Source organism: Balaenoptera physalus (assembly GCF_965194825.1).
Source record: "Balaenoptera physalus genome assembly, chromosome: 4".
NCBI classification, from domain to species: domain Eukaryota; kingdom Metazoa; phylum Chordata; class Mammalia; order Artiodactyla; family Balaenopteridae; genus Balaenoptera; species Balaenoptera physalus.
This window is the reverse complement of record NC_138891.1, coordinates 68,680,601-68,692,058: the sequence shown is the minus strand read 5'-3', so window position 1 is coordinate 68,692,058 and position 11,458 is coordinate 68,680,601.

Sequence of the window (11,458 nt, the reverse complement as noted above, 5' to 3'; positions counted from 1 at the left end):
ATGAGTGCATTAATGGTTAGATATTCTTCTTACATTGTGAGAGAAAACTTGCTCTATAAAATATACTTATTTCTGGTTTATCTTTATAGCATCTCTCAGTGGCCCTTATTATGGTATAAAATTCACAGAGTCACACTCTGGGCTTACAAAACAGGAATTTGAGACAGGAAGAAAATAATTTTCCCCATATCACAAAGAAAAATTATATTTAATCTCATTTGTGAAAGAAATGTAAAGATCAGAGAACCCAAGGAACAGAAATCAAAATCTCAGATCCCTACTATTTTGTACTTCTTGTTCCTCAACATTTATAAATCTCACATTTAGAATCCCAATCTGCAACTATGTATTGAACATTTACTACTAACATGCCTCTGTGCTACTCCCTATGACCTGGAGAAGATGCAAACGTAAAAAGTAAAATAAACAATCCCTCCCTCAAGGAACTTAAAGGTTGTGGCAGAGAGATAAAGTAATGCTAATATGAATTAAAGTGTAAAAAGGGCCATGAGACTAGTATAAAGTGTCATGGGATAAATTAGAAGGAAATGTAAGTGACAGGGAGATTCCAAGATGGCTTTAGACAGGTTGAGATGTTTAAACTGGATTTTAAAGGAAGAGAAGATTTATGAATGGCAAGAAAGAAGAAGACCTGCAATCTAGGCTGACAGAAAACCATGAGTAAAGCACCAAAGTGGGAAAATGTAAATTGTAGTCTATCTAAAAGAGTGCAGGGTGTGGTGTAGGAATCAGAAAGGTAAGTTCAGATCAGGTTTATGAAGAACTTTGAGTATAGTGCTAAGAAATTGGACTTTAGTTTTTGGGAAATCAGAGGCCCTTAAAGATCATGTTTGAAGTGTAGAAAGATTCCTCTAGAACAGAATAAAATGTGAAAGAATAACTGAAATGAGGAGAGAAAAATTAAAAAATAAAAACAAGGAAAATAGTTCGGGCTTATTGTTTTAGTCCAGGCAAAGATAAAGAGCATTTGCATAGTAATGGAAATTCTAGCCAGAGAAATTAGGCAAGAAAAAGAAATACCAAATTGGAAGGGAAGAAGTAAAAGCATCTGTTTGCAAATGATATGATCATACATGTAGAAAACCCTAATGATTTCACACACACATACATACACAAAACCTGTTAGAACTAAAATGATCTCAGCAAAATAGTGGGAAACAAAGTCAACACACAAAAATCAATTGCATTTCTATACACCAACAGTGAACAATCTAAAAATAAAATTACAAAATCAATTCCATTTACAATAGCATCAAAAGGAATAAAATACTTAGAGATTAACTTAAACAAGGAAGTGAAAGACTTGTACAAAGAAAACCACAAAACATTGCTGAAATAAATTAAGAAGACATAATATTAAGACATAATGTTAATATTAAAAAGACATAAATAAATGGAAACACATCTCATGTTCATGGATTGGAAGAGTTAATATTGTTGAAATGTCAATACTACCCAAAGCAATCAATAAATTCAATACAATCCCTATCAATATCCCAATGATGTTTTTTGCAAAAATAGAAAAACACATCTTAAAATTCATATAGAATTTCAAGAGACCCTGAATAGCCAAAACAATTATAAAAAAGAAGAACAAAACTGGAGGACTCACAGTTCTGATTTCAAAACATACTATAAATCTACAGTAATCAAAACAGTGTGGTTTTGACAAAAAGACAGACATATAGACCAATGGAATAGAATAGAGAGCCCAGAAATAAACCCTCCTGTATACATACAAATGATTTTAACAACTGTGCCTAGACCATTCAATGGGGAAAGGACAGTCATTTTGACAAATGGTGCTGAGAAAACTGGATATCCACAAGCAAAAGAATGAAGTTGGACTCTTACCTAGTACCATATTAAAAAAGTAACTCAAAATGGATCAAAGTCCTAAATATAATACCTAAAACAATAAAACTCTTAGAAGAAAACAGAAGACAAAATCTTCACGTTGGATTTGACATTGATGTTTTGGATATGACCAAAGGCATAGGTAACAAAAGAAAAAATAGACAAATTGGACTTCATGAATATTTAAAAGTGTATGCGTCAAAAGACAATATTGATAGAATAAAAAAGGAATGCACAGAATGGGAGAAAATATTTGCAAATCATATATCTGATAAGGGAATAACAAACAGAATATATAGGTAACTCCTAAAACTCAACAAAAAAGCACAAATAATCCAACTCAAAAATGGGCAAAGGACTTGAATAGACATTTCTCCAAAAAAGATATACAAATAGTCAATAAACACATGAAAATATGATCAATGTCACTATTAAGAAGATGCAAATCAATACTACAATGAGATACTACCTCATACTCATTAGAATGGCTACTGTCAGAAAGAAAGAAAGAAAGAAAGAAAGAAAGAAAGAAAGAAAGAAAGAAAGAAAGAAAGGAAGGAAGGAAGGAAGGAAGGAAGGAAGGAAGGAAGGAAGGAAGGAAGGAAGAAAGAAAGGAAGAAAGAAGGAAGGAAGGAAAGAAAGAAAGAAAGAAAACAAGTGTTGGCAAGGATGTAGAGAAATTGGAACCCTAGTGCACTATTGTCGGGAATGTAAACTGATACAGTCACTATGGAAAAGAGTATGGTAGTTCCTCAAAAAATTAAAAATAAAATTACCATATAATACAGTAATTCCGCTTCTAGTATACAGGCAAAAAAAAAAAAAAAAACTGAAAGCAAAGTCTTGAAGAATATTTGTTCATAGCAGCATTATTCACAACAACTAAAACATGGAAACAATCCAAGTGCCCATCAAAGGATAAATGGATAAGCAAAATGCAGTATATACATACAATGGAGTATTATTCAGCCTTAAAAAGGAGTAAATTTTGACATATGCTACAACATGTATGAATCTTAAGAACATTATACTAAGTGAAACAAGCCAGTCAAAAAAGACAAATACTGTATTTGAGATAAGAGGGGGAAAAAACTCTCTCTCTCTCTCTCTCTCTCTCTATCTATCTATATATATCTATATATATATATATGATATATACACACACATTCATACACATATGCCTCTGGGCCTGGTGCCTGGCACAGGGCTCCTAAAACCCATGTAATTTTCTAAGTGACAAGAGCACCAGGAGCATTTCTTGTTCTAATATTTGTCTTTGAGCCCATCCCTGACACAGGGCTCCTTAAGCCCTTGTAAATTTCTAAGTGATAAAAGCACTAGGACAACCTTTTGTTCTAATGAGGTGACTCTAGGTAGTCTCCTGGATGACTCCTGGATAGGGGCTGTCACCAGAAAAATCAAGCCAGCATTAGAAACTTGGAATTTTCAGTTCCACCCACACTCATCCTCATCCTCCAGAGAGGAGAGAGAGGCTGGAATGGCATAAATATTTGATCATACCTATATGAGGAAGCCTCTATAAAACCCTAATAGTACAGGGTTCAGGGAGCTTCCAGGTGGGCAAACACATCCACATTGGGAGGGTGAGACACTCTCACTCCACAGGGATAGAAGTTCCTGCACTTAGGACTGTCCCAGAACTTGCCCTAGGGTATCTTTTCATCTGACTGTTCATCTGTATCCTTTATCACATCCTGTAATAAACTGGTAAACTACGTGTTTCCCTGGGTTTTGTGAGCCGCTCTAGCAAACTAATTGAACCCAAATACAGGGTAGTTAGTTGAAACCTCTGCTCTATAGCTGGTTGATCAGAAGCACAGGTGATTACCTGGGCTTGCACCGGGCTTCTGATGTGTGCGACAGGGGAGGGGCATCTTGTGGGACTGAGCCCGTGGGATCTGACACCATCTCCAGGTAGATTGTGTCAGAATTGAGTTACATTGTAGTATACCCAGCTAGGGCCACAGAGAATTGCTTGGTGGATATTTAGGTGACCTCCACCCTCAACATTGTAATAGGATCTTAGAACCTTTACATGTACGTACGACTCCACTTACATGAGGTATTTAGAGTAGTCAAAATCACAGACACAGAAAGTAGAATGGTAGTTGCCAGGGTCTGGAGGGAGAAGAAAATGGAGAGTTATTGTTTAATGGGTACAAAGTTTCAGTTTTACACGATGAAAAGAGTTATGGAGATGGATGGTGGTGATGGTTACATGACATTATGAATGTACTTAATACCATTGGCTTGTATACTTAAAAATGGTTAGGGTGGCAAATTTTATTACATGTATTTCACCACATAATTTTTTTTAAAGGTGAAGAGCATCTGAACCAAAGTGTTGACTGTGAGGATAAAGAGGAGGCGATGAATATGAGAAATTTTTTTTTAATTTAATTTTGTGGTGCTATTTATTTATTTATTTATTAAAATTTATTTATTTATTTATCTTTGGCTGTGTTGGGTCTTCGTTTCTGTGCGAGGGCTTCCTCCAGTTGCGGCAAGCGGGGGCCACTCTTCATCACGGTGCGCGGGCCTCTCACTATCGCGGCCTCTCTTGTTGCGGAGCACAGGCTCCAGACCCGCAGGCTCAGTAGTTGTGGCTCACGGGCCCAGTTGCTTCGCGGCATGTGGGATCCTCCCAGACCAGGGCTCGAACCCGTGTCCCCTGCATTAGCAGGCAGACTCTCAACCACTGCATCACCAGGGAAGCCCTATGAGAAATTTTTCAGAGACAAATTCAAAGTTCTCAGGGAAGAGTATAGCTTAATGATTAAGTATAGCCAAGGTTTTTTTGGTTCTAATCCTAGCTCTGATGTTTACTAGTTACATAGTCTTGGAGAAGTTTCATGTTTTATAAGCACATCTCCAGAATTCTGCCAAAATTTAGCTAATACGACACACTCCATAGGATACTCATGCCATATGAACATCCTCTGTAAAAATGGAGGCAATTTCTTAAGTTAAAAAACAAAAAGTGAGGATTATGATTAAGTTGAATTCCTTTAAAGTAGGTATATTTAAAAGGATTTTGCATAATCAGATAACAATCAGAAGGTATTTCCATAATATGAAGTATTAATTTTTATCTTTTGAGAATATAAAATGCAGGACTGTGTATAATCTAGTATAAAGAATCATATAGGGCTTCCCTGGTGGCGCAGTGGTTGAGAATCTGCCTGCCAATGCAGGGGACACGGGTTCGAGCCCTGGTCTGGGAAGATCCCACGTGCCGCGGAGCAACTGGGCCCGTGAGCCACAACTACTGAGCCTGCGCGTCTGGAGCCTGTGCTCCGCAAAAAGAGAGGCCGCGATGGTGAGAGGCCTGCGCACCGCGATGAAGAGTGGCCCCCGCTCGCCACAACTAGAGAAAGCCCTCGCACAGAAACGAAGACCCAACACAGCCAAAAATAAATAAATAAATTAAAAAAAAAAAAAAGAATCATATACCTACTATACTAATGTCCTTATTTACTAATTCACACAAGTTCCAAATTTGAATACAATATTGCATAACATGCTTAATCATTGAATAATAAGGTATTTTAAACCTAAATGATTAATGTTATCTGTAATCATTAAAATTCAAAATGATATAAATGATTTATAGTCATAATGATAATCCTTGCTTTCTTTTGTAACACTGAATATTTATTTGAGCAAGACTTTATGGTGTAAGGAAAAGATGTAACTTTATTTTCTTCAAAATAGAGAGCTATTTCAATACCACCTATTGAATATCATAACCCTACGGTTTTAAATGCCAGCTTTGTTACGAACTACTTTATGTGTTTCAATATGAATAACATTTTGTTTTAGATGAGACTAGGGAAGGGTTATATAATCATTTTGGTTAAACATGCCTTTGGTTTACCACAGATAGGTAATTTACTACAGTATTATTTGTGCCTGGCAGTTCAAAAACTTTCCATTAGTCGGAAAATCTACAGATTCGTCCAGACACGATGTATCTATGCTCCATGTATACAAACATTGTGTTACAAAAAAGAATCATCTAAATCTGAAAGTTATTGCAGCTCTCTGATCATATTATGCTTACTATAACAGTATTTTACCAGTAATTAAAGCAAACACTCTGAAAAAAGACATATTCAAGCTTGTTTGTCAATCTCATAAAATACAGTTATAAAAATAAAGATGTAATTATTAATTATTGTTTGCACTTGTTTGATGTATGAACCTGAAAAGAAAAAAGGTGTCACATTCACAGTCCACGAAGATGGTGGTTTTTACTACTTTCTGCAAAAATCATATTGGTTTTCCTCTTAATTTCTTTTAGGCTCAGTTCAACTTTTTTTTAAAAAATTATTAACACCTTTAATTATTATTTATTTAGTTATTTATTGTTTTTGGCTGTGTTGGGTCTTCGCTTCTGTGCGAAGGCTTCCTCTAGTTGCGGCAAGCGGGGGCCACTCTTCATCGCGGTGCGCGGGCCTCTCACTATCGTGGCGCCTCTTGTTGCGGAGCACAGGCTCCAGACGCGCAGGCTCAGTAGTTGTGGCTCACGGGCCTAGTTGCTCCGCGGCATGTGGGATCTTCCCAGGCCAGGGCTCGAACCCGTATCCCCTGCATTAGCAGGCAGATTCTCAACCACTGAGCCACCAGGGAAGCCCTCAGTTCAACTTTTAATGACTGAAGATCTTCATGTGACAGACCATAAAAAGTAAAAGTTGAGGACTTCGGATGTCTGTCAAATAGAAAAGTAAAAAAATAAAATAAAATAGGTTAAAAAATCCACAAATTAAAAATCTAGTTATGGACCTGGGTACTGCTCCATTCTTTTTTGTTTGCATACCTAAGCTCCAGTAATCATTAATTATATTGCAGTTTTCCTTCTATATGGGTCATCTCCTGGCATTGACTATGAGCATGCCGCTGGGATGTTTGTGAGTGGGAACACTCCATTAAAATGTCCTATATTGGTTCTCACAGGATTGTGAGGAAATTTTTCTCTTAAGAAAGTATAACAACCTAAGTTTTTACTATTAGAATTATTGAGAATGATATTTAAAGCCCATAAATTACACCTTTTGTAATAATGTGAGACCTGAGATTTTCTAAATTCTTATTATAAATCATCATCCTAGAGAAAAAGTAACGCTGCCTACAAAATTATTTCTCAAATAGTTTTTCTTAGAAAGTTTTCAAAACGTAATGAATAAACAGAAGTGCATAGTACATTGCCCTTGTATTCCCAAATCAAAAATTGAAAGAGAAAGGATTAGGACTTGGGGGTTTTCCACAAGTCAGTAATTGTTTAAGTATTTGGCTGAAGTGGGGTAAAGAAAGATCACAGAAACCAATGTGTTAGTAGAAATGAAAATATGAAAACAACAAAGTTAAAGGTGTTAACAAGTCAAAAGCAAATGAGTCTAAGTCTAGCCATGGTAATCCCTACTCATCATAGACATTTAATTACCTCTGAAAGTGTGTAATGATGGTATAAGAAACAGAGGCCAGATTACTAGGAGGATTTGTTGTGTGGAAGAGTAAGGTCAACACGATGGAGTTCTAACAATAACTTTTTAATGTTTCATGTATGTTTGAGATTCTTTTAATCTCTTTTCTTCAGGTAAATATAATAGTGCCCCCACACACACACCAAAAAATTAAAAATCTTTAGAATAATGTTTATTTATTGAACAACTACTGTGTGCATAGTCTGTGAGCCAGTCTACTTGTTAGGTACTCTAGAAGTATTAAGCGGAACTCTGTAAAGTATATAGAAACCCACTTGCCCTGAGCAAAAAAAGAAGACTTTATGAGCTAATATAAAAAGGTAGGGATATCTGAAAAGGCAGGGCTATATCTAGTCTCAGGGACATCCCCATTCAGGGTCCTTTAGGATTTCCCATCTCTTCTCTTTACTTCTCCTACCTATTGGCTTAATCCTTTAGTGAAAGAAACTCCACAAGACCCAGCTTATGGTTTCAGGTGGTTCTAGTCTTCCATTCTCCACAATCTTACAAAGAGAAGAGAACTCTTCCCTATTGGAATCATTTTTACAAAGTAGAAAGGGCTTGTAATGGCCCAGTTTATGTCTTGTGCCATCCCAGTCTTTGGCTCAGACATCAAGTTATGATGATTGGTCCACCTGTCTTGCCAACATGGGGCAAGAAAACCGTGATGGTCAACACAAAACACATGGAGAAAGAAGTGCTTCCCGAGGAAAAGGATGTTCTATTATCAGAAGGGAGATGCCCACCACCACAGGGAAATGAGACATTGACAAAATGCAGTTCTTGGCCTCAAGACATTCACAATTTAGCAATAAATGCAATAAAAATGAACTATAATACTGTAATATGAGTGTTATACTCAAGATATGTGCAAAGGCCTAATGGACAATGACAAATTTTAGCTCTACCAAATATGGTATTTGGTGGAAAAGGATTCCTAAAGAGGTTGTACTTGAGCTGGAACTTGAATAATGAAAGAGAGTTTAGCAAGTGAAGAGAAACAGGGCATTCATAGTGAAGCTGTTGAAATACAGTTTTAAAAAACGTGGAAAACAGAACTGTGCATTTGGAGAGCAGTGAGTGTTCCAGCATCATTTAACAAATGGACCAAGAGGATGAGAGGTGGACTGAGGGAGAGGAATCAAAACATAGTTGACACCACACTGTAGAGGTCCTTAAATGTCATGGTGATAATTTCAGATACTGTTAGACCAGCCAGATACTCAACTTGTCCACCAGTTATATGTCAAATACATGTTAAACAAAGTACCCTAAGATGAATAAATTGGGAGGCCCACATGGCTGAGAGATTGACAATGGCACTTCCTCTCCTTTATTCTCATTGAGAGTACAGTCACATGTGGCAGTTTACATGGGTTCCTATCAGTGGACAATTTTGTCTAGGTTTAGCTAATCTCATTCTCAGAAAAGGCTAAGTGGCCTTGTACTGCTATTCTATTACTATTTTCTGTTTCTGACTAACAATGTACCACAAATTAAGTGGCTTAAAAGAACACCCATTTATTATCTCAGTTTTCATTGGTCAGGAGTCTGGCATGGGTCAGTTGGATTCTTTGCTCAGGTCTCATATGTTTGCAATCAAAGTGGTGACTGGAGCTTCCATCCTACCTGAGACTTTCCATCCTCTTCCAAGCTCATTCAAGTTGTTGGCAGAATTTACTTCCTTTTGGCTGTAGAACTCACAATGGCTTCCACCTTTTCCAACACCAGGAAGAGAAAAATCTCTCTCATGTTTCAAATTTCTTCCTTTGTAAGGGCTTCTGCCTGATTAAGCTGGAGCCACCCAGATAGTCCTCCTTTTGATTAACTCAAAATAAACTGATTTGGGACCTGAATCGCATCTTCAAAATCCATTTTGCCATATATAACATAACATAATGATAGGAATGAAATCCATCCTATCACAGCACCACCCACACTAAAGGGGAGGCACTCATGCAAGACATACACACCAGGGAGTGGGAATTTTGAGAGTCATTGCAGAATTCTGCCTACCCAGGTTTATTAAACATTTCTGCAGAGAAACTGTGGTAGATTGAATAATGCTCCCTTACGCAAGATATCTATGTCCCAATCCCTGAAACCTGTGAATGTTATCTTATATTACAAAAAGGGACTTTGCAGCTGTGATTAAGTTAAGGATCTTGAGATGGGTAGACTATCCAGGCCCTAAATGCAATCACATGCATCCTAATAAAAGAGAGATAGAGGGAAATTTGATAGAGATAGAAGAGAAGGCAATGTAATTATGAAGGCAGAAATTGGAGTGATGTGGTCACAGACCAAGTAATCCCTGCAGCCACCAGAAGCTAGAAGAGGCAACGCAAGGATCGTTCTCTGAGGATGCCTGCAGAGGGAATGCAGCCCTGCCAACACCTTGTTTTCAGCCCAGTGAAACTAATTTCAAACATCTGGCCTCCATAGTTGTAAGAGAATACATTCTTGTTCTTTTAAGCCACCAAGTTTGTGGTAATTTTTTACAGCAACCGTAGGAAATGAACACAGAAACCATGAATAGGTAAGACTAATCATGTACAAAGAGGCCAACTCCATGAGAAGGGCAGGGTTGTCACTTTTAATACTAGAACCAGCTCTCTGTCAGCAACTTTATGAATAAAACTGTAATTTCAAGCAGGTCTAGCAAGGTCAGAAAAATAAATATATATATATATATATATATATATCAAGAAGACAACCTGATATCTCGATTATTAATATGGACTTTATCCTAAGTGTATATGGTGGCTTGAATACTAAAATAGAGCCACCTTGATCATGATCAGCAAAACCTTTTAATCATGATCACAACTTTTTTAAGGTTTATTTTTAGGTTTTATAATGTAAGTAGCATGACAACTTAGTGGTCCATGGATAAAATAAGTAAATAATTAAATATACATATTTCGGGGGGATGAGCTTTACTTTTCTGTTGTTTTTGGTTTTCTTACTGTTAGGAGTTTGAAGGCCATTTCCATAAAAAAAATGGGAGCTATTAGAGGCTCCAGGTCATGGACTTGTCATAATAAAATTTATATTAAAAAAAAAAACTTTTGGTATTATTGTGGAAAGTAAGGGTTAAAGAGAAGAGACAGAAAACAGGGAGAGGTTAAGAGGTTATTGGAGTAGATTATTCACACTAGGTCATTCAAACTGAATTGTGAATGAAGGTAGCACAGTCCTATCATTAATATAGTTAATAATATAATAATTAGCAACATACAGGATTGACAAGTGTGTGGCAGTCTCAGTGACTTTGTATTAATACTCATAATAATTATTTGGGGTAAATATGCTGTTGATTCCATTTCACAAAATCATTTATTCAACAAATATTATTGAGTATTTACTATGGGCTTAGTAGTTTATTAGGAATTGGGGAGGAAATTAAGATTAAGTTGGGGTCAAGGTCCTTTCCCAAGGACACACAGCTTCTACTTACTGAGATGCTGTCACATTCAGGTCTGTGTGACACCTATTTCTGAAGGGCAGAATGAAGGACAGAAAAAAGAGGAAAGTAAAATATGAAATAATTTAGCACTATTGTAACTGCTTAAAACTAATGATCTACTCATTACCTGCAGAAGTTAATATGAGGAAAGCAACAGAACCCTGATAAACTCTAAGAGATGCTCACTGGGGGTCCCAAACTCTTCTGAGGCAACAACAACATTTCAAGGTCTTTTTGATGTCCCAGAATTGTAGCTTTGACTTATACTAATAAGCCCCCAAAAAAGAAAAAAAAACAAATACAGAAATTTTTTTGTCCAACTTTTCCCAGCCATATCTAATTTGATTTCTAATTACATGATTAGAAGTTAACCTGATTAGCTCTGTCTGAAATAAGTAATTCAAACAGGACTTTACTAGAAAGTGGAATTTACAGTTGGATTAAACATTCCAAAATAGTGTTATAAATATTCTTAAAGCTGGAAATGATCTTGAACGATCATCTCGTTCATCCTTCTACTTAGGTATATAGGGCAGACCTACACAAACATGATTCCAATGCTGTATCCTGTTTCTGAAATATTCCAGTACAATTAAATACAGCATAC